Raw genomic sequence first — 21,012 nt, 5'->3', positions numbered from 1 at the left:
ATTGCTGTAGTGGACCTCCAGAACTATGTTGAATAATAGTGGTGAAAGTGGATGCCTTTGTCTTGCTTCTAATCTTAGGGAGAATGCTTTCAGTTTTTCACCATTGAGAATAATGTTTGCTGTAGGCTTATCATATATGGCCTTTACTATGTTGAGGTAGATTGCTTCTATGCCTAGTTTTTGAAGAGTTTTAATCATAAATGGGTGCTGAATTTTGTCAAAGGTTTTTTCTGCATCTATTGAGATGATTATATGGTTTTTATCTTTCAATCTGTTGTTATGGTGTATCACATTGATTGATAAGCATATATTGAAGAATCCTTGCATTCCTGGAATAAACCTAACTTGATCATGAGTGGTTTTTATTTTTCTTTTTATTTTTTTGACATGTTGCTGAATTCTCTTTGCTAAAACTTTGCTGAGGATTTTTGCATCTATGTTCATCAGTGATATTGGCCTATAGTTTTCTTTTCGTGTGTTGTCTTTGTCTGGTTTTGGTATCAGGGTGATGGTGGCCTTGTAGAATGTGTTTGGAAGTGTTCCGTCCTCTGCAAATTTTTGAAAGAGTTTTAGAAGAATAGGCAATAGCTCTTCTCTAAATGTTTGATAGAATTCTCCTGTGAAGCCATCTGGTCCTGGGCTTTTGATTTATGAGAGATTTTTGATCACAGCTTCAATTTCAGTGCTTGTAATTGGATTGTTCATAATTTCAATTTCTTCCTGGTTCAGTCTTGGAATACTGAACTTTCTAAGAACCTGTCCATTTCTTCCAGGTTGTCAATTTTATTGCCATATAGATGTTCATAATAGTCTCTTACAATCCTTTGTTTTTCTACATCGTCTGTTGTAGCCTCTCCTTTTTCATTTCTAATTTTGTTGATTTGATTCTTCTCTTTTTCTTGATGTGTCTGGATAAAGGCTTGTCAATCTTGTTTACCTTCTCAAAGAACCAGCTTTTAGTTTTATTAATCTTTACTATTGGTTCTTTCATTTCTTTTTCATTTATTTCTGCTTGGATCTTTATGATTTCTTTCCTTAAACTAATTTTGTGTTTTCTTTTTGTTCTTCTTTTTCCAGTTGTTTTAGGTGTAAAGTAAGATTGTCTATTTGATGTTTTTCTTGTTTCTTGAGGTAAGATTGTATTGCTATAAACTTCCCTCTTAGAACTGCTTTTGCTGCATCCCATAGGTTTTGAGTTGTTATGTTTTCATTGTCATTTGTTTCTAGAATTTTAAAATTTTTCCTTTTGATTTCTTCAGTAACCTGTTGGTTATTTAGAAATGTGTTTTAATCTCCATGTGTTTGTGTTTCCTACAATTTTTTTCTTGTAATCGATGTCTAGTCTCATAGCATTGTGGTCAGAGAAGATGCTTGATATGATTTCAATTTTCTTAAATGTACTGAGGTTTGATTTGTGACCCAAGATGTGGTCTATCCTGGAGAATGTTCCATGTGCACTTGAGAAGAAGGTGTATTCTTCTGCATTTGGATGGAATGTCCTGAAGATATCAATGAGATCCATCTCGTCTAATGTATCATTTAAGACTTGTGTTTCCTTATCAATTTTCTGTTTTGATGATCTGTCCATTGGCGTGAGTGGGGTGTTAAAGTCTCTTACTATTATTGTGTTATTGTCAATTTCTCCTTTTATGTGTGTTAGTGTTTGTCTTCTGTATTGAGGTGCTCCTATGTTGGGTGCATAGATATTTACAATTGTTATGTCTTCCTCTTGGATTGACCCCTTGATCATTATGTACTGTCCTTCCTTATCTCCTGTAATCTTTATTTTAAGGTCTATTTTGTCTGGTATGAGCATTGCTACTCCAGCTTTCTTTTGCTTCTCATTTGCATGGAATATATTGTTCCATCCTGTCACTTTCAATCTATATGTGTCTTGAGATCTGAAGTGAGTTTCTTGTAGACAGCATATATATGGATTTTGTTTTTGTACCCATTCAGCCAGTCTGTGTCTTTTGGTTGGAGCATTTAAATCCATTTACATTGAAAGTAATTATTGATGTATATTGCCAACATCCACTGGATCATCGAAAAAGCAAGAGAGTTCCAAAAAACATCTATTTCTGCTTTATTGACTATGCCAAAGCCTTTGACTGTGTGGATCACACTAAACTGTGGAAAATTCTGAAAGAGATGAGAATACCAGACCACCTGACCTGCCTCTTAAGAAATCTGTATGCAGGTCAGGAAGCAACAGTTAGAAGTGGACATGGAACAACAGACTGGTTCCAAATAGGAAAAGGAGTACGTCAAGGCTGTACATTGTCACCCTGTTTATTTAACTTATATGCAGAGTACATCATGAGAAATGCTGGGCTGGAAGAAGCACAAGCTGGAATCAAGATTGCCGGGGGCAATCTCAATAACCTCAGATATGCAGATGACACCACCCTTATGGCAGAAAGTGAATAGGAACTAAAAAGCCTCTTGATGAAGGTGAAAAAGGAGAGTGAAAAAGTTGGCTTAAAACTCAACATTCAGAAAACGAAGATCATGGCATCTGGTCCCATCACTTCATGGGAAATAGATGGGGAAACAGTGGAAACAGTGGCAGACTTTATTTTTTGGGGGGCTTCAAAATCACTGCAGATGGTGACTGCAGCCATGAAATTAAGACGCTTACTCCTTGGAAGAAAAGTTATGACCCACCTAGATAGCATATTCAAAAGCAGAGACATTACTTTGCCAACAAAGGTCCATCTAGTCAAGGCTATGGTTTTTCCTGTGGTCATGTATGGATGTGAGAGTTGGACTGTGAAGAAGGTTGAGCGCTGAAGAATTGATGCTTTTGAACTGTGGTGTTGGAGAAGACTCTTGAGAGTCCCTTGGACTGCAAGGAGATCCAGCCAGTCCATTCTGAAGGAGATCAGCCCTGGGATTTCTTTGGAAGGAATGATGCTAAAGCTGAAACTCCAGTACTTTGGCCACCTCATGTGAAAAGTTGACTCATTGGAAAAGACTCTGATGCTGGGAGGGATTGGTGGCAGGAGGAGAAGGGGATGACAGAGGATGAGATGGCTGGATGGCATCACTGACTTGATGGACATGAGTCTGAGTAAACTCCGGGAGTTGGTGATGGATAGGGAGGCCTGGCGTGCTGTGATTCATGGGGTCGCAAAGGGTCGGACACGACTGAGCGACTGAAGTGAAGTGAACTGAACTGATCTGATGTTCCTATTGCCATTTTCTTAATTGTTTGGGTTTGATTTTTTAGATCTTTTTTCTTCTCTTGTATTTCTTGATTATATGAGTCCATTTAACATTTGTTGTAAAGCTGGTGTGGTGGTACTGAATTCTCTCTACTTTTGCTTGTCTGAAAACCTTTTTATTTCTCCATCAATTTTGAATGAGATTCTTGCCAGGTACAGTAATCTTGGTTGTAGATTTTTCCGTTTCAGTACTTTAAATATATCCTGCCATTCCCTTCTGGCCTGCAGTTTCTGCTTAATGATCGGCTGTTAAGCATATGAGATTTCCCTTGTATGTTTTGTTGCTTCTCCCTTGCTGCTTTTAATATTCTTTCTTTGTGTTTAGTCTTTGTTAGTTTGATTAGTATATGTCTTGGTGTGTTCCTCCTTGGGTTTATCCTGTATAGGTCTCTTTGTGCCTCTTGGAGTTGATTGCCTGTTTCCCTTTCCATGTTGGGGAAAATTTCAACTATAATCTCTTCAAAAATTTTCTCATACCCTTTCTTTTTCTCTTCTTCTTCTGGGACCCCTCTAATTCAAATGTTGGTTCATTTGATATCAATTGATTCCAGAGGTCTCTGAGACTATCTTCAGTACTTTTCTTTCTTTTTACTTTATTCTGCTCTTTAGAAGTTAATTCCACCCTTTTATCTTCCAGCTCACTGATTTGTTCTTCTGCTTCAGATAGTCTGCCATTGATTTCTTCAAGAATATTGTTAATTTCAGTAATTGTGTTGTTTGTCTCTGCATGTTTATTCTTTAATTCTTCTGGGTCTTTGTTAATTGATTCTTGAATTTTCTCCATTTTGCTTTAAAGGTTTTTGATCATCTTTACTATCATTATTCTGAATTCTTTTTCAGGTAATTTTTCTATTTCCTCTTCATTTATTTGGACTTCTGTGTTTCTAGTTTGTTCCTTTGTTTGTGTAGTATTTCTCGGCCTTTTTGTTATTTTTTTTTTTAAGTTATTGTGCTTGAGGTCTCCTTTTCCCAGGTTTTAGTCTTGAATCCTTTCTTCCTTTTGGCTTCCGCCCTCTAAGGTTGGTCCAGTGGTTGTGTAACCTTCTTATAGGGTGAGTTTGTGCTGAGTTTTTGCTTGTTTGCTTGTTTTTCCTCTGTTGGGCAAGCCTAAGTGAGGTGGGAATCCTGTCTGCTGATGATTTGGTTTGTAATTTTCTTTTGTTTGTTGTTTAGATGAGGCATCCTGCACAGGGTGCTATTGGTGGTTGGGTGATGCCAGGTCTTATATTCCAGTGGTTTCCTTTGTGTGAGCTCTCCCTATTTGATACTCCCTAGGGTTAGTTCTCTGGTAGTCAAGGGTCTTGGAGTCAGTGCTCCCACTCCAAAGGCTCAGAGTGTTATCTCTGGTCAGGAACAAAGATTCTACAAGTGGCTTGTTATGGTATGAAGTGAGATTAACATAAATATGCAAAAATGAGAAACCAAAGATGAACCCCAGGCAAACTGCAGTTACAAAATCAGGCAAAAAATAATTAAAATAATGGAATATACACATATACATATATACCCAAAGCAAAATCAAAACAGTTCAGCAAAAAGAAAGTACAATAGATTGACCCAACAAACAAAGGAAGCCAAAAATTTTATCTACCAGTTAAGAACAAAACTAACTAAAGTACAAACTGCAAAACAAAATTAAAGCAGGGTGCCAAGTGGGGACTAAAGCAATGAAAACAAAACTAACAAATATGTTGAGAGGAAAAGAAATAAAGAATAGATATGCAAAGTTAAATAGAGGTAGAGGATGAAGATTTATATAAAGATTAACTGCAAGGGCAAAAGAGCAGTAGGAAAGGCAAATGAAGGAATAAATGTATAAAAAATATAATAGGTTTAAAAAATTTTAAGTTAGAATGATAAAAAAGATAAAAGAAAGAAAAATATGGAAGAGGAAAGAAAAAAGGAAAAATAAAGGAAAACTCCACAGAACTGCAAAAGCCCAAAGCAGATGCAGAGGTTCATACAACAAGAAAAAGTGTGACTGAATATACATATACACCCATAAGCAAAATCAAAACAGTCCAACAAAAATAAAGTACAATAGATTGACCTGATAAACAAAGGAAACCAAAAATTGTATCTACCAGAACAAAACTAACTAAAGCACAATTGGAAAACAAAACTAAAGCAAGGTGCCAATTGGGGAATAAAGCAATGAGAATAAAACTAACAAATATATTGAGACTAAAGGAAAGAAAGAAAAGAAAGAAATAATAGATATCCAAAGTTAAATAGTGGTTGATAAAGAAGATTTACATATATTAAAGATTAATAGGAAGGGTAAAAGAACAGTAGGAAAAGCCAGCAAAGGAATAAATGTAGAAAAATAATAATAGGTTTAAAAAATTAAAATTAAAAAAGAGAAAAAAATAAACCCTCCCCAGAACTGCAAAAGCCCAACATAAAGCAGAGGTTTATACTAAAAATGAAAAATGTGACTGAGAAAAAAATGAAAAAGAAAAAAAAAACCCTCAAAAGCTTAATTAGATTTCATACTGCTGCTGCTAAGTCGCTTCAGTCGTGTCCGACTCTGTGCGACCACAGAGATGGCAGCCCACCAGGCTCCCCCATCCCTGGGATTCTCCAGGCAAGAACACTGGAGTGGGTTCCCATTTCCTTCTCTAATGCATGAAACTGAAAAGTGAAAGTGAAGTCGCTCAGTCATGTTCGACTCTTAGTGACCCCATGGACTGCCACCTACCAGGCTCCTCTGCCCATGGGATTTTCCAGGCAAGAGTACTGGAGTGGGTTGCCATTGCCTTCTCCTAATTAGATTTCATAGTGCCAATAAAATCAACAACTACAACAGAGGGGGGGAAAGTAAAGAAAAGAAAAAAAAATCCAAAAGAATCTACAAAATAAGTCAAAACATAACAATAATAAATGTTTTTCTTGCGTCACTGCTGTCAGAGTCCTTTCCCTTGCTGGGAGTCACAGTCCACTTCACCTCCCTAGGATGCCTTCTAACACTGTGCTGATCTCTGGACCTGCTGTGGGGGCAGCTCAGATTCTAATCTGGTCCTACTCCTGTGTGTTCTTGCCTATGTCCACAGCTATCAGAACTAGTCCATTTTCTTTTGAAGGAGCTCTCATTGATCTTTTAGATATTCCACACCACAGTCTGCCCAGTTGATCGTGTTAATCACATTTAATATACAGCTTGTATATTAAGTGCGAGGGTTTTGGGTCATCTTCCTTAGTCACACTTGCCCTGTGGATTTCAAGTGTGGTTTTATTTCCACCTCTGCATGTGGGTCATCCACTGGGATTTGCTCCTGAGGTTGCCCTGGAGGACTTGGGTTTACTCCTGTGAGGGCCAGATGTGGAGGTGGTGCAGGTGCTTGGGTTGCAGGGGTTCTGGCAGCACCAGATATTCAGGGGTGTTGGCGGCTAGGGCAGCAGGAAATACTGTGCTCTAGAAGGGTATGGCAACCAGGATTGGCCAATATGCTCCAGTATTCTTGCCTGGAGAACCCTTCTCCCTGACAGAGAAGCCTGGCAGGCGACAGTCTACAGGGTCACAAGGAGTCGGACACAACTGAAGTGACCCTGTACGCATAGGTGCAAGACATTTTTTTGCCTGTGTCAGCTCTGCCCCAGTGAGAGTTGAGCGTGAAGGTGATGCAGCTGTTTGGCTTGCAGGGACTCTGGCAGCACCAAGTGTGCAGGGACACAGACTGCCTCCGCTGCAGGAGTTATGGCCCTATCAGAGTCTTTTTTTGAGCCTCTTGCAGCTGGTGATCAGAAGGCCTCTTTGGCCAGTCTTTCTCTGTAGCTCTGCCTATTCAGGTACTTAGAGGGCTTTCTTGCCTGGGGTCCTTCTCTGCTGTTTGGCGCATCAGGCACATAGAGGGGCCCGCGGCTGCGGTCCTACTCTGTAGATTGGTGCATCAATCACTTAAAGGAGCACCCTGGGCGGGGTCCTACTCTGTAGTTCAGTGTGTCAGGCGTTTGATGGGCCAGGCTCTCTATTGTTGAGCTGCCAATGCTGGCATGTGGGGGGAGAGAGGCTATGATGTTGGCTCCACCCCCTACACGTGACTCAGCAGTATCGCCTTGCTTTCATGGCTACCTGACTTTCCTCCACAGGCATTTCCCACTACAATCTCTTCCCTCACATCCCCATGATCTGTCTCTCCGAAGTCAGTAGCAGCCCTCACCCAGGGATTGCTCCACAATCCCTAAACTCCAGTTTCCAGCCACTGTGCCCTCTAGGGAATGTATGGCTGTGGCAAGGACCGTCTGATTCTCATTCCATTTAGGCTACCACAGATCAGCTCTTTCACATTCAGCCTTAAATGTTTCTCCTCTGACTCAGACAATTGCCCTGATATGGGAATCGGACCCCTGCTTCAGTTTCCCCACCCACCGAGGGCAGGTCCAGTCCTACTAATACTCCTGTTTTCCCCCCTAGTTCCTTTGTCCTACCGAGTTTTGCATGGGTCTATATATTCTTTTCCGCTGGCCAGGTACTCCTGTCTGCTCTCAGCTGGTGTTCTGCATGCACTTCTGTGTTTGAAGTGTATTGCTGATATATCCATAGAGAGATGTACTCCATGTCCACCTACTCCTCTGCCATCTTTGTACCCCAATGTTCATTGCAGCACTATTTACCATAAGTAGGACGTGGAGGCAACCTAGGTGTCCATTGGCAGATGACTGGATAAGGAAGTTATGGTATATATAAACAATGGAATGTTATTCAGTTATAAAAAGGAATGCATTTGAGTCAGTTCTAATGAGGTGGATGAACCTTGAGCCTATTACACAGAGTAAAGTAAATCAGAAAGAGAAAAAACAAATGCAGTGTATAAACTCATATATGTGGAATTTAGAAAGACAGTACCAATGATCCTACATGCAGGTAGGATGACACAGATGTAAAGAAAAGACTTTTGGACTCAGTGGGAGAAGGCAAGGGTGGGATGATTTGAGAGAATAGCATTGAAACATGTACATTACCATATGTAAAACAGATGACCAGTGCAAGTTCAATGCATGAAGCTAGGCACCGAAAGCCCATTTTCTGGGACAACGCAGAGGGATAGGCTAGGGAGGGGTTCAGGATTGAGGGGACACGTGTATACCTGTGGCCAATTCATGTTGATATATGGCAAAAAACATCACAATATGTAAAGTAATTATCCTTCAATTAAAACAAATAAATTTTAAAAAGAAAATGCTTTCTAAGACACAACACACAGACTTTAATGCTACAGGAATAAACAAACTTATTTCTCATTGGCAAAAAATATGTTGATTGTAATGGTTCCTATCTTGATTAATAAAGATATATTTGAGCCCAGTTATAATAATTTAAAATTCATAGCCTGAAACCGCAATTACTTTTTCACCAACCTAAACACATCTCTGCCTCCCTTCTCTAAATGTGCTGATCCTCCATGGCTCAGCTGAATTCCTATTCCTTCCTATTATTCCTCTTCTGGTCACATAATTATAGTTAACTTTGAACTCCCTTGTTTTGGGACTCCCATTTTGGAGGTTTGCATTGTCATTTAGATATCTTATGGTTTTTTAGTTGCTCTGCATGTGCTTACTTTGTCTTTCAGACTGCACAGAAAGGGACTAATTACAGAACTCTTTTATGTGCACGATAAGGGGCTTACCTGGTGGCTCAGATGGTAAAGAATCTACTGCAATGCTGGAGACCCAGGTTCCATCCCTAGGTTGGGAAGATCCCCTGGAGAAGGAAATGGCAACCCACTCCAGCATTCTTGCCTGGAGACTTCCATGGACAGAGGAGCCTGATGGGGTACAGTCCCTGTGGACAGAAATAATCAGAGGTAGCTGAGCGACTAACACTTATTTACACTTACAGAAAGTACATAGTGATCAGCCCATCTTTGGGCCCTTGAGATAGAGGCTTGCTTGATTGACTCTGTGACAGCCTGCAGCACCAGACAACTAGAACGGATGGAGTAGTGAAGACTCAAGACTGAGGGAAAATGCAGAGATGATGAGGATGATGATGAGAGTGTAAATTACTAGGCAGGTGGATAAGAAATCTGTGGTCCCCAAGGAGGAGAAAGGGATCTGGGGCTCTTAAGGAGAAGATAGGGGTCTGGAATTCTCAAGGAGGAAAGGACAAATGTTTTTTTCCTACATTCCTTAGTAAGGATTATATAACAATAATGTATCCTGTTTGAGGACAAGTTTCTCCTTCCTGAAAACCTTCTGACTAATCCTGCTATCTTAAAATGTATATTATGGGAGTGGGTCTAGTAAGATCTTTACAACCTTGAGACATTTTAATTTACTGTAATAACCAATTAAAAAGTATATAATTCTCTTGCTAAGACTAGGGATTGGGGCACTCTCCATCCCCCTTCTGATGTCTATGTTGGAAGCTTTCTCTGTCCGTTTTTATACTTTAGTAAAACTCTGCTACACAAAAGCTCTTGAGTGATCAAGCCTGGTCTCTGGTCCTGAAGCTAAATCTTCTTCGGAGATCACAAATCCAACACCCTTCCCGTAAGCTATCAATGATAATGGTGACTGGGACTCCAGAGAGTGTCCTGGTAACTACAAGTGCATATCATAGCTTGCTTATGGGTTTCTTGTTGAAGTTTCTATTTCTTGTGATTGCTAAGAAAAAAAAAAAGTCCATGCTCAGAGGAATGAGCATAAATGAGCTATGAAGTTCTCAGCCAGACAGTCTGGATATCAAAACATGCTGTCATGTTTGGCCCTTGGCTGGTTCATTCCATCCTCGCCTATAGCTCAGTTGGTAAAGAATCTGCCTGCAATGCAGGTTCAATTCCTGGGTCAGGAAGTTCTCCTGGAGAAGGGATAGGCTACCCATTCCAGTATTCTTGGGATTCCCTGGTGGCTCAGCTGGTAAAGAATCTGCCTGCAATGCAGGTTCAATTCCTGGGTCAGGAAGTTCTCCTGGAGAAGGGATAGGCTACCCATTCCAGTATTCTTGGGCTTCCCTGGTGGCTCAGCTCGTAAAGAATCTGCCTGCAATATGGGAGACCTGGGCTTGATCCCTGAGTTGGGGAGATCCCCTGGAGAAGGGAAAGGCTACCCACTCTAATATTCTGGGCTGGAGAATTGAATGGAGTATGGCTGAGTGACTTTCACTGGGATCTTTAATACTTCATATGAAAGCACAACGTCAGTCTGTTTCATTCATATGGATCTTGGTAAACCTTGCAAAAGAGTGAAGCATGTTTTCTATTCTTTCCCAGTCTACAATACACTTGTGAATTTACTGGAATGCTCTGGGCCCACCCAAGACAGGAAATAAGTTTAGTGTTGGTACATCATAGTGTTATTTCTGGAAATGAGATGTTCTGTGGCTCTAAGTACCAGAAACATGCAGACAGCCACACAAGGAGCTCACATCTGGAGAAGTAAGAGCTGCTGCCAGCATTTCTCTCTGATGTGATAAACCTGAGGATGTGGGCATGTGGCAAAATATTTTCCGTTTAGCAAAAAATTAAACCATAAGCAACAGAAGGAAGGAAAAAATTCTATAAATCTATCATTTCCTGATCACCCATAGGGAGTACAAAGGTAAAAATACTGCAAGCTACACTCTCTAGAGCTTGACATCAAGGCTGGAGGCTTCTTGAGACTTTGTGGCTTAGTGTAGGGGTTCTATCACAGGCCCTGCAAGCAGTGTCATTCAGCTGGACCAGAGAAGATAATAGGAGTCCTGGGCAAAAAAATTCCAAGAAAAAAATCTCTTTCCTTCTGGTGACAATATTAATAATGATAATGATAAACACAATAGAAACTAATTGAGCAACAGCTATGTGCTAGTAATCTGGCCTTGGTGCTTTATACATTCTAGTTCACATTATCTTCATGAAAGGTCCCTAAGGTAATCACTAGCATTATCTCCATTCTACAGATAAGTAAACAGAGACATAGGCTTCCCTGGCAGCTCAGTGGTCAAGAATCTGCCAATGCAGGAGCCATGGGTTTGGTTCCTGGGTTGAGAAGATCCTCTGGAGGAGGAAATGGCAACCCACTTCAGTATTCCTGCCTGGAGAATCCCATGGACAGAGAAACTTGGTGGGCTAGAGTCCATGGGATCACAAAGAGTTGGACATGACTCAAGCAACTGAGCATGCAGACACTCAAACAGAAGTACAGAGTGGACAAAAGACTTGTCTAAGGTTAGAGCATAAAAAGTCAAGGAGGTAAACTCCAGTTTCTAGTCTCTATTCAAATAAGTGAAATATAAAGATAGTCCTACTAAGAGATACAAACATTTATGTTTTTAGTCATCATGTCTAATTCTGTGGTTGTGTGATTACACACACAATATCTCTAAGAAGGTATAAAGACACATAGCTCTAAGTCCTAATCTAGTTCCCAACTTGAGCATATTTGGATTGAGGCAAAGGCAGCAATGGAAGATCCCTGGAGAAGGGATAGGCTACCCACTCCAGTATTCTCGGGCTTCCCTGGTAGTGCAGATGGTAAAGAATCTGCTTGAAGGCGTGAGACCTGGGTTTGATCCCTGGGTTGAGAAGGTTCCCCTGGAGAAGGGCACAGCAAACCACTCCAGCATTCTTGTCTGGAGAATCCCATGGACAGAGGAGCCTGGTGAACTACAGTTCATAGGTTCACAAAGAGTCAGACATGACTGAGTGACTGACTGAGTACACATGCAAAGATAGCTAATCATAACTCTAAACAATCTCTTTAACTTGTAAACTAGTATCATTTGATTAGGTTTAAAGCACTTAACCTGAGTGAGAGACATGATGTACCTGAGGTGAAAGTATAAACAGACACAAATATAGTAACTAGATGGTTCTGGAAGATGTGTCTTTTGGGTTTCTGAGATCATCTATGACATATCCTTGTACACAAGATATTGCCCATGTTAGAAGTATAGACCTCACAATAAAAGACTACATATTTTTCATAAAATCCTGCTTGCTATATCCTCTATATAGTATAAAATGCAGCAAAATTCTACATATAAACAATAGTGTATCTGAGAATATGAGAAAGGCTAAATTGGATGGACACACTTCTGCTTAAAAAGTCTTATCTTCTCAGCTCCTATGCTCCCTTGAAACTGCTCAGAGTCCAGTCACAGGTTGTTCAGTCACTCAGTCTTGTCCGGCTCTTTGTGACCCATGAGCTGAAGCACACTTCCTTTTTCTTCATTATCTCCCAGAGTTTTCTCAAACTCATCTCCATTGAGTTGGTGATGTTATCCAACCATCTCATTCTCTGTTGCCCCCTTCTCTTCCTGTCTTCAGTCTTTCCCCACAAAATAGAGTAGAAAGACATGCACTCATCTTCTCTGAGAACACCAAAATCATAACTGTTGAATAACCATCAACAGGAGGATGTTGGAACCCACCAAAAAAAAAAAAAAAAAAAAACCCATGTTGAAGAGCAAAGGATAAGCCACAACAAGATGGTAGGAGGGGTGCAATCACGAAAAAATAAAATCCTGTAATCACTGGGTGGGCGACCCACAAACTGGAGAACAATAATACCAAGAAATTCTTTCACTGCTGCAAAGTTTCTAGGCCCCACATAGACTTCCCAACCTGGGGATCCAGCAAAGGGACTGGGAATCCCCAGGGCATCTGACTTTGAAGGACAGCAGGATTTAATTACAGAATGTCCATAAACTGGAGGAAACAGAGACTCTGTAGGGCACAAACAAAACCCAGGGGAAAGGAGCAGTAACCTCACAAGAGACTGAGCCAGATCTGCCTGTGGGTATTTGAGGGTCTTCTGCAGAGGTGTGGGTTGGCAGTCGCCTGCCATGGGGAAAGGGACACTGGAAGCAGCGGTCTTGAGAAGCATGTATTGGCATAAGTCCTTTTGGAGGTGACCAGTAGCCCTACCATAGAGCCCATAGATTCCAGGACTGAGCCAATCAGTTATCAGTTCAATCACTCATTCATATCCAACTCTTTATAACCCCATGGACTGCAGCATGCCAGGCCTCCCTGTCCAACAACAACTCCCAGAGTTTACTCAAACTCACGTCCATTGAGCTGGTGATGCCATCTAATCATCTCACCCTCTGTCGTCTCCTTCTTCCCTCGCCTTCAATCTTTCCCAGCATCAGGGTCTTTTCAAATGAGTCAGTTCTTTGCATCAGATGGCAAAAGTATTGGAGTTTCAGCTTCAGCATCAATCCTTCCAATGAATATTCAGGACCGATTTCCTTTAGGATGGACTGGTTGGATCTCCTTGCAGTCCAAGGGAATCTTAAGAGTCTTCTCCAACACCATAGTTCAAAAGCATCAATTCTTTGGTGCTCAGCTTTCTTTATAGTCCAACTCTCACATCCATACATGACTACTGGAAAAACCATAGCCTTGACTATACACAGCTTTGTTGCCAAAGTAATGTCTGGGCTTTTTAATATGCTGTCTAAGTTGGTCATAACTTTTCTTCCAAGGAGCAAACATCTTTTAATTTCATGGCTGCAGTCACCATCTGCAGTGATTTTAGAGCCCCCCAAAATAAAGTCTCTCACTGTTTCCACTGTTTCCCCATCCATTTGCCATGAAGTGATGGGACTGGTTGCCATGATGTTAGTTTTCTGAATGTTGAGTTTTAAGCCAACTTTTTACTCTTCTGTTTCATTTTCATCAAGAGGCTCTTTATTTCTTTGCTTTCTGCCATAGTGTGGTGTCATCTGCATATCTGAGGTTATTGATATTTCTCCCGGCAGTCTTGATTCCAGGTTGTGCTTCATCCAGCCTGGCATTTCACATGATATTCTCTGCATAAAATTTAAATAAGCAGGGTGACAATATACAGCCTTTGTGTACTCCTTTCCCAATTTGGAACCAGTCTATTGCTCCATGTCCAGTTCTAACTGTTACTTTTTGACTTACATAAAGATTTCTCAGGAAGCAGGTCTGGTTGTCTGGTATTCCCATCTCTTTAAGAATTTTCCACAGTTCGTTTTGATTCACACAGTCAAAGGCTTTGGCATAGTCAATAAAGTAGAAGTAGATGTATTTCTGGAACTCTCTTGTTTTTTCAATGATCCAATGGATGTTGGCAATTTGATCTCTGGTTCCTCTGCCTTTTGTAAATCCAGCTTGATAAACTACTAGAATTTCATGATTCATGTACTGTTGAAGCCTGGCTTGGAAAATTTGGGTATTACTTTACTAGCGTTGTGAGATGAGTGCAATTGTGTGATAGTTTGAACATTCTTGGGTTTCCCTGGTGGCTCAGAGGGTAAAGTGTCTGCCTGCAACTTGGGAGACCTGGGTTTGATCTCTGCATTGGGAAGATCCCCTGGAGAAGGGAATGGCAACCCACTCCGGTATTCTTGCCTGGAAAATCCCATGGACAGAGAAGCCTGGTAGGCTATAGTCCTTGGGGCCTCAAAGAGTAGGACACGACTGAGAAACTTCAATTTTGAGCATTCCTTGGCACTGCCTTTCTTTGGAATTGGAATGAAAACTAAACTTTTCCAGTTCTGTGGACACTGTTGAGTTTTTCAAATTGTTGTCATATTGAGTGCAGCACTTTCACAGCATCATCTTTTAGGATTGGAAACAGCTCAACTGGAACTCTATCACCTCAACTAGCTTTATTTGAAGTGATGCTTCCTAAGCCCCACTTGACTTCGTATTCCAGGATGTCTGGCTCCAGGTCAGTGATCACATCATCGTGATTATCTGGGTTGTGAAGGTCTTTTTTTGTATAGTTCTTCTGTATATTCTTACCACCTCTTAATACCTTCTGTTAGGTCTATACCATTTCTGTCCTTTATTGAGCCCATCTTTTCATGAAATGTTCCCTTGGTATCTCTAAATTTCCTGAAGAGACCTCTATTCTTTCCCATTCTATTGTTTTCCTCCATTTCTTTGCATTGATCACTGAGGAAGGCTTTCTTATCTCTCCTTGTTATTCTTTGGAACTCTGCATCCAAACGGGTATATCTTTCCATTTCTCCTTTGCCTTTAACTTCTCTTCTTTTCTCAGCTATTTGTAAGGCTCCTCAGCCAACCATTTTGCTTTTTTGCATTTCTTTTTCTTGGGGATGGTCTTTATCACTGCCTCCTGTACAATGTCATGAACCTCCAACCATGGTTCTTCAAGCACTCTGTCAGATCGAATCCCTTGAATATATTTGTTCCTTCCACTGGATAACCATAAGGGTTTGATTTTGGTCATACCTGAATGGTCTAGTCGTTTTCTCCACTTTCTTCAATTTCAGTCTGAATTTGGCAATAAGGAGTTCATGATCTGAGCCACAGTCATCCCCTGGTCTTGTTTTTGCTGACTGGATAGAGCTTCTCCATTTTTGGCTGCAAAGAATATAATCAAGCTGATTTCAGTATTGACCTTCTTGGTGATGTCCATGTGTAGATTCTTCTCTTATGTTGTTAGAAGAGAGTGTTTGCTACGACCAGTACGTTCTCTTGGAAAAACTCTATTAGACTTTGGCCTGCTTCATTCTGTACTTCAAGGTCAGATTTGCCTATTACTCCAGGTGTTTCTTGACTTCCTACTTTTGCATTCCGGTCCCCTATAATGAAAAGGACATCTTTTTTGGGTATTAGTTCTAAAAGGTCTTGTAAGTCTTCATAGAACCGTTCAACTTCAGCTTCTTCAGCATTACTGGTCGGGTCATAGACTTGGATTACTGTGATATTGAATGGTTTGCTTTGGAAATGAACAGAGATCATTCTGCCATTTTTGAGAATGTATCCAAGTACTGCATTTTGGACTCTTTTGTTGGCTATGATGGCTACTCCATTTCTTCTAAGGGATTCTTGCCCACAGTGGTAGATATAATGGTCATCTGAGTTAAATTCACCCATTCCAGTCCGTTTTAGTTCCTGATTCCTAAAATGTCGATATTGACTCTTGCCATCTCCTGTTTGACCACTTCCAATTTGCCTTGATTCATGGACCTAACATTCCAGGTTCCTATGCAATATTGCTCTTTACAACATTGGACTTTACTTCCATGACCAGTCACATCCACAACTGAGTGTTGTTTCTGCTTTGGCTCCATCTCTTCATTCTTTCTGGAGTTATTTCTCCACTGATCTCCAGTAGCATATTGGGCACCTACTGACCTGGGGAGTTATCTTTCGGTGCCCTATCTTTTTGCCTTTTCATATTCTTCATGGGATTCTCAAGGCAAGAATACTGAAGTGGTTTGCCATTCCCTTCTCCAGTGGACCACATTTTGTCAGAACTCTTCACCATTACCTGTCCATCTTGGGTGGCCCTACATGGCATGGCTCATAGTTTCATTGAATTAGACAAGGCTGTATTCCATGTAATCAGATTGGTTAGTTTTCTGATTGTGGTTTTCAGTCTGTCTGCCCTCTGATGGAGAAGGATAAGAGGCTTATGGAAGCTTCCTGATGGGAGAGACTGACTGAGGGGGAAACCAGGTCTTGTTCTGATAGATGGAGCCAAGCTCAGTAAATCTTTAATTCAATTTTCTATTGAAGGGTGGGGCTCTATTCCCTCCCTGTTATTTGACCTGAGGCCAAACTATGGTGGAGGTAATGAAGATAATGGCAATCTCCCGGTGCCCCCAACCCTGCAGCAGGCCACTGCCCACCCATGCTTTTGCTGGAGACTCCTGGACACTCACAGGCATGTCTGGGTCAGTCTCTTGTGGGGTCACTGCTCCTTTCTTCTGGGTCCTGGTACACACAAAGTTCTGTTTGTGCCAGTCCTGTGTTAAGTTCTGGTGGCTCTATGGTGGGGTTAATGGTGACCTCCTCCAAGAGGGCTTATGCCATACCAAGGTTCACCGGTCCCAGAACCCCTGCCTCCACAGCAGTCCACTGCTGACCCATACCTCTTCAGGAGACACTCAAACACAGTTCTGTCTCAGTCTCTGTGGAGTCTCTGGGTCCTGATGCACACAAGGTAGGTATGAGCCCTCTAAGCATCTCTGGTGAATATGGGGTTTTATTACAAATTCGATTTTGTCCCTCTTACCATCTTGCTGGGGCTTCTCTTCCCTTGGACTGAGTCACCTTAGGCCAAACAATTAAATCTGCAGAAAATTGGATTCAAGATTTACTAAGCATGGCCCTGTCCACCAGAGTAAGATCCAGTTTTCCCCACAGCCAGTCCCTCCTATCAGGAAGCTTACACAAGCCTCTTATCTACATCCATCAGAGGGCAGACATAAGAAGCAAGAACTATATCCCACAGTCTCCAGAAGGAAAACCACATTCATAGAAAGCTAACCAAAATGATCACAGCCTTGTGTAACTCAGTGAAGTTAGGAGCCATGCCACGCAGGGCCATCCAAGACAGACGGGTCATGGTGGAGAGTGCTGACAAAACATGGTCTGCTGGAGAAGGGAATGGCAAACCACTTCAGTCAGTATTCTTGCCAGTCACAGGAGACATCAAAATAGTCAAAAAGGAATATTTTATAATCTTTATCTTACTGACCTAACACGAGGTACTTCGTGCCACTGACAATAGCTCGGTTTCTGGTACACCACTCTTTCATAATTCCTCCTCCATCTCTCCAACATCTCCTTTCCAGTTCCCATTACAAGTCTACCTCTTAGATGCTGTCATTCTACAAAGTTTTGTCCTTTATTTTCTCTTCTCACTCCATACCATTTCCCTGAGTTATCTCTTCCACCTCAAAAGCTTCTGGCATTCTCTTATAATCCAGTTCAGTTCAGTCACTCAGTCGTGTCTGACTCTTTGCGACCCCATGAATTGCAGCACGCCAGGCCTCCCTGTCCATCACCAACTCCCGGAGTTCACTCAGACTCACGTCCATCGAGTCAGTGATGCCATCCAGCCATCTCATCCTCTGTCATCCTCTTCTCCTCCTGCCCCCAATCCCTCCCAACATCAGAGTCTTTTCCAATGAGTCAATTCCTGGCATGAGGTGGCCAAAGTACTGGAGTTTCAGCTTTAGCATCATTCCTTCCAAAGAAATCCCAGGGCTGATCTCCTTCAGAATGGACTGGCTGGATCTCCTTGCAGTCCAAGGGACTCTCAAGAGTCTTCTCCAACACCACAGTTCCAAAGCATCAATTCTTTGGCGCTCAGCCTTCTTCACAGTCCAACTCTCACATCCATACATGACCACAGGAAAAATCATAGCCTTGACTAGACGGACCTTTGTTGGCAAGGTAATGTCTCTGCTTTTGAATATGCTATCTAGGTTGGTCATAACTTTCTTTCCAAGAAGTAAGCGTCTTTTAATTTCATGGCTGCAGTGATTTTGGAGCCCCCAAAAATAAAGTCTGCCACTGTTTTCACTGTTTCCCCATCTATTTCCCATGAAGTGATGGGACCGGATGCCATGATCTTCATTTTCTGAATCATGAGCTTTAAGCCAACTTTTTCACTCTCCACTTTCACTTTCATCAAGAGGCTTTTTAGTTCCTCATCACTTCTTTCTGCCATAAGGGTGGTGTCATCTGCATATCCAAGGTTATTGATATTTCTCCCGGCAATCTTGATTCCAGCTTGTGCTTCTTCCAGTCCAGCGTTTCTCATGATGTACTCTGCATATTAGTTAAATAAGCAGGGTGACAATATACAGCCTTGACGTACTTCTTTTCCTATTTGGAATCAGTCTGTTGTTCCATGTCCAGTTCTAACTGTTGCTTCCTGACCTGTATACAGATTTCTCAAGAGGCAGTTCAGGTGGTCTGGTATTCCCATCTCTTTCAGGATTTTCCACAGTTTATTGTGATATACAAATCTGGATCTCCTGATCAGCCTTTAGTCAGAAGTGGTAGAACTATCTAACTGACTGCCACTGGACATCTCCACATCAGTGTGCATAAAATCTTCAACTTAAAATTTCCCTGAATGAACATACTTCTTCCCACCCCCTATATTTATCTCTTCTTGGATTCTCTCTTTTGGTTAACCAAAAAACCACTCAACCTAAAACATCAAGCAAGAATGCTAATCATTATCCCTGAATACCTCCTCCTCCCCTTCACACCTCTTACTTAGTTGACTACATTTTCAATCTTCCTCAAAATGGATTCTTTCCACTCAAAACCACTAGTATTGCCTTAGTTCATGTCTTTCTGGTGTCTTATCTAGATTTTCATACTAGTTTTATAACTAGGTTCCCTGACTATCCCTACTGTTACTCATTCTCTACATAGTCACCAGCGTACACTTTCTAAAACACACATCTAGTCATTGCTCCAGACTTATCAAGGACCCTCTTCATTACCTGTATAATAAAGTCCAATGTGCTAAAAATGGTTGTGTATCAGGATTGTCTTCATCATAAGTGATGGACACTCAATTTAAAGTTGTTCAGGTAGAACCCAGGTAATGAGAGTGTACAGGAATTGATCAAAAGCTTTGGGCACACTACTCAAGTGATATCACTTGGGCTTCATCTTTCCATTTCTTTTGATCTCTCTCACTGCATCCTTGGATTCTGCCTTCTTTAGTGTGTTTGCTCCCTACAACTTGCATGCAGCAGGAAACAGTAGCTGCTATCTATACAGTTAAAGATTCCAAAGGAAGAAGACTATCCCAATTGCCATACATCAAATCTTAGAGAAAACTCTTATTGGCCTGCTTGGGTCATGTGCTTTGAATTAATCACTGTAACCAACAGAACCCTAAACTGGGTAGTTTTGAGTCATTGTCTGTCTCTAAGAGGTTTCCATGAAAGATAGCCCAATCAAGATCATAAAGAGTAGGAAAAGTGTGGTTCCCCAAAGAAAAGAAAATCATGGTGCCATCATCACTTGAAGGGGAAAAAGATACTGATCAGAAAAGAATGACATAAGTCATGACACACTGTCTTGCCATGATCTTGATCACTGTCAGTCTGTCCCATCACTACTCTTTCTTTTCATCACTGGACTAGTTATAGTCTCTTGAGTGTGCCAACTCATTTCAGACCTTCCTGCTTTTGCAAGTGCTGTTTTTCTCTGCCTGGAATGTCTGGCAGGCTAAGTTTTATTCCTCTTTACAGCTCCAGCTGAAATATCTTCTTTTCTGAGAGCCCTTTGCTGACTTCCAGCTCACAAGGGAAATACTTCCTCTTTTGTACCACTATTACACATAGTACTTACCAACATTATTATGCTCTTTTTCACCCTATATTGTAATTCTTCACTTTTTTTTGGCTGACTAGTCCAACAACCTTGAAGAGTACTGCTAGATCCTTAAAACATATCACAGATGCAGAGTAGATGCTCAGTATATTGTTGCATTAAGTGTTACATGAATAAATATATGATTGGCTGTGTTTTCCAGTGGTAGAAATAACATATAAAGGTTATTATTTTTACTAGATATCAGGAACATCTTTTGACTCATCTTTCTGCTCCTTCAACCTACCTCTTGAGGCATGTGCATGTTATATATACATGTATGCAAAAATTCCTCCAAAAGGATAAAGAGTGCTCCCTCCTTGGGATGGATACACAGGGGTTATCCTTACTGTCCTTTTATGTACTTTCTACAGCCAGAAAAATAGCACACTGATCTTTGAAATTCTTTTTTCTTTCTGGATAAGTGGAGAAGTATGAAACAAGTAGAAGGCTAAAGGGTACCTGAAAGGGAGAAGGGGAAGCCAGATGGAGATGAAAGGATGAAGGAGAATGATAGAATCCCAAATGACAAACTTTCTGGACACTTCACTTTTGCTCATTGTCAGCCAAGTTTGTTTTGATGATGAGAAAATGGTATGTGAAACTATTTGTACCCATATCACATGACTTTGCAAGTTTAGTTTTGCTTAATACAGCTAAATTCCTCTCAGAGAAGTGTTGTTCTTGGAAAATGCATTAGTGGTATAAGACTTGGATTTGCCCAATGG

The 21,012-nt window shown here is 41.1% G+C and overlaps 1 long non-coding RNA gene across 3 annotated transcripts in view; it reads right to left on the bottom strand.

The window, feature by feature from the left end:
* Positions 1-21,012, bottom strand: part of LOC133227757 (uncharacterized) — a 206,792-nt gene that overhangs the window by 56,328 nt on the left and 129,452 nt on the right. For all 3 annotated transcript variants that reach the window (XR_009729930.1, XR_009729931.1, XR_009729929.1), the window contains exon 2: positions 8,855-9,009. This is a non-coding gene — a long non-coding RNA (uncharacterized LOC133227757). The remainder of the gene's footprint in view (positions 1-8,854; positions 9,010-21,012) is intronic.

Source organism: Bos javanicus, chromosome 16 (genome assembly GCF_032452875.1).
Source record: "Bos javanicus breed banteng chromosome 16, ARS-OSU_banteng_1.0, whole genome shotgun sequence".
NCBI lineage: Eukaryota > Metazoa > Chordata > Mammalia > Artiodactyla > Bovidae > Bos > Bos javanicus.
The sequence above is the reverse complement of the archived record's forward strand: the minus strand, read 5'-3'. Positions and strand labels throughout refer to the sequence as shown.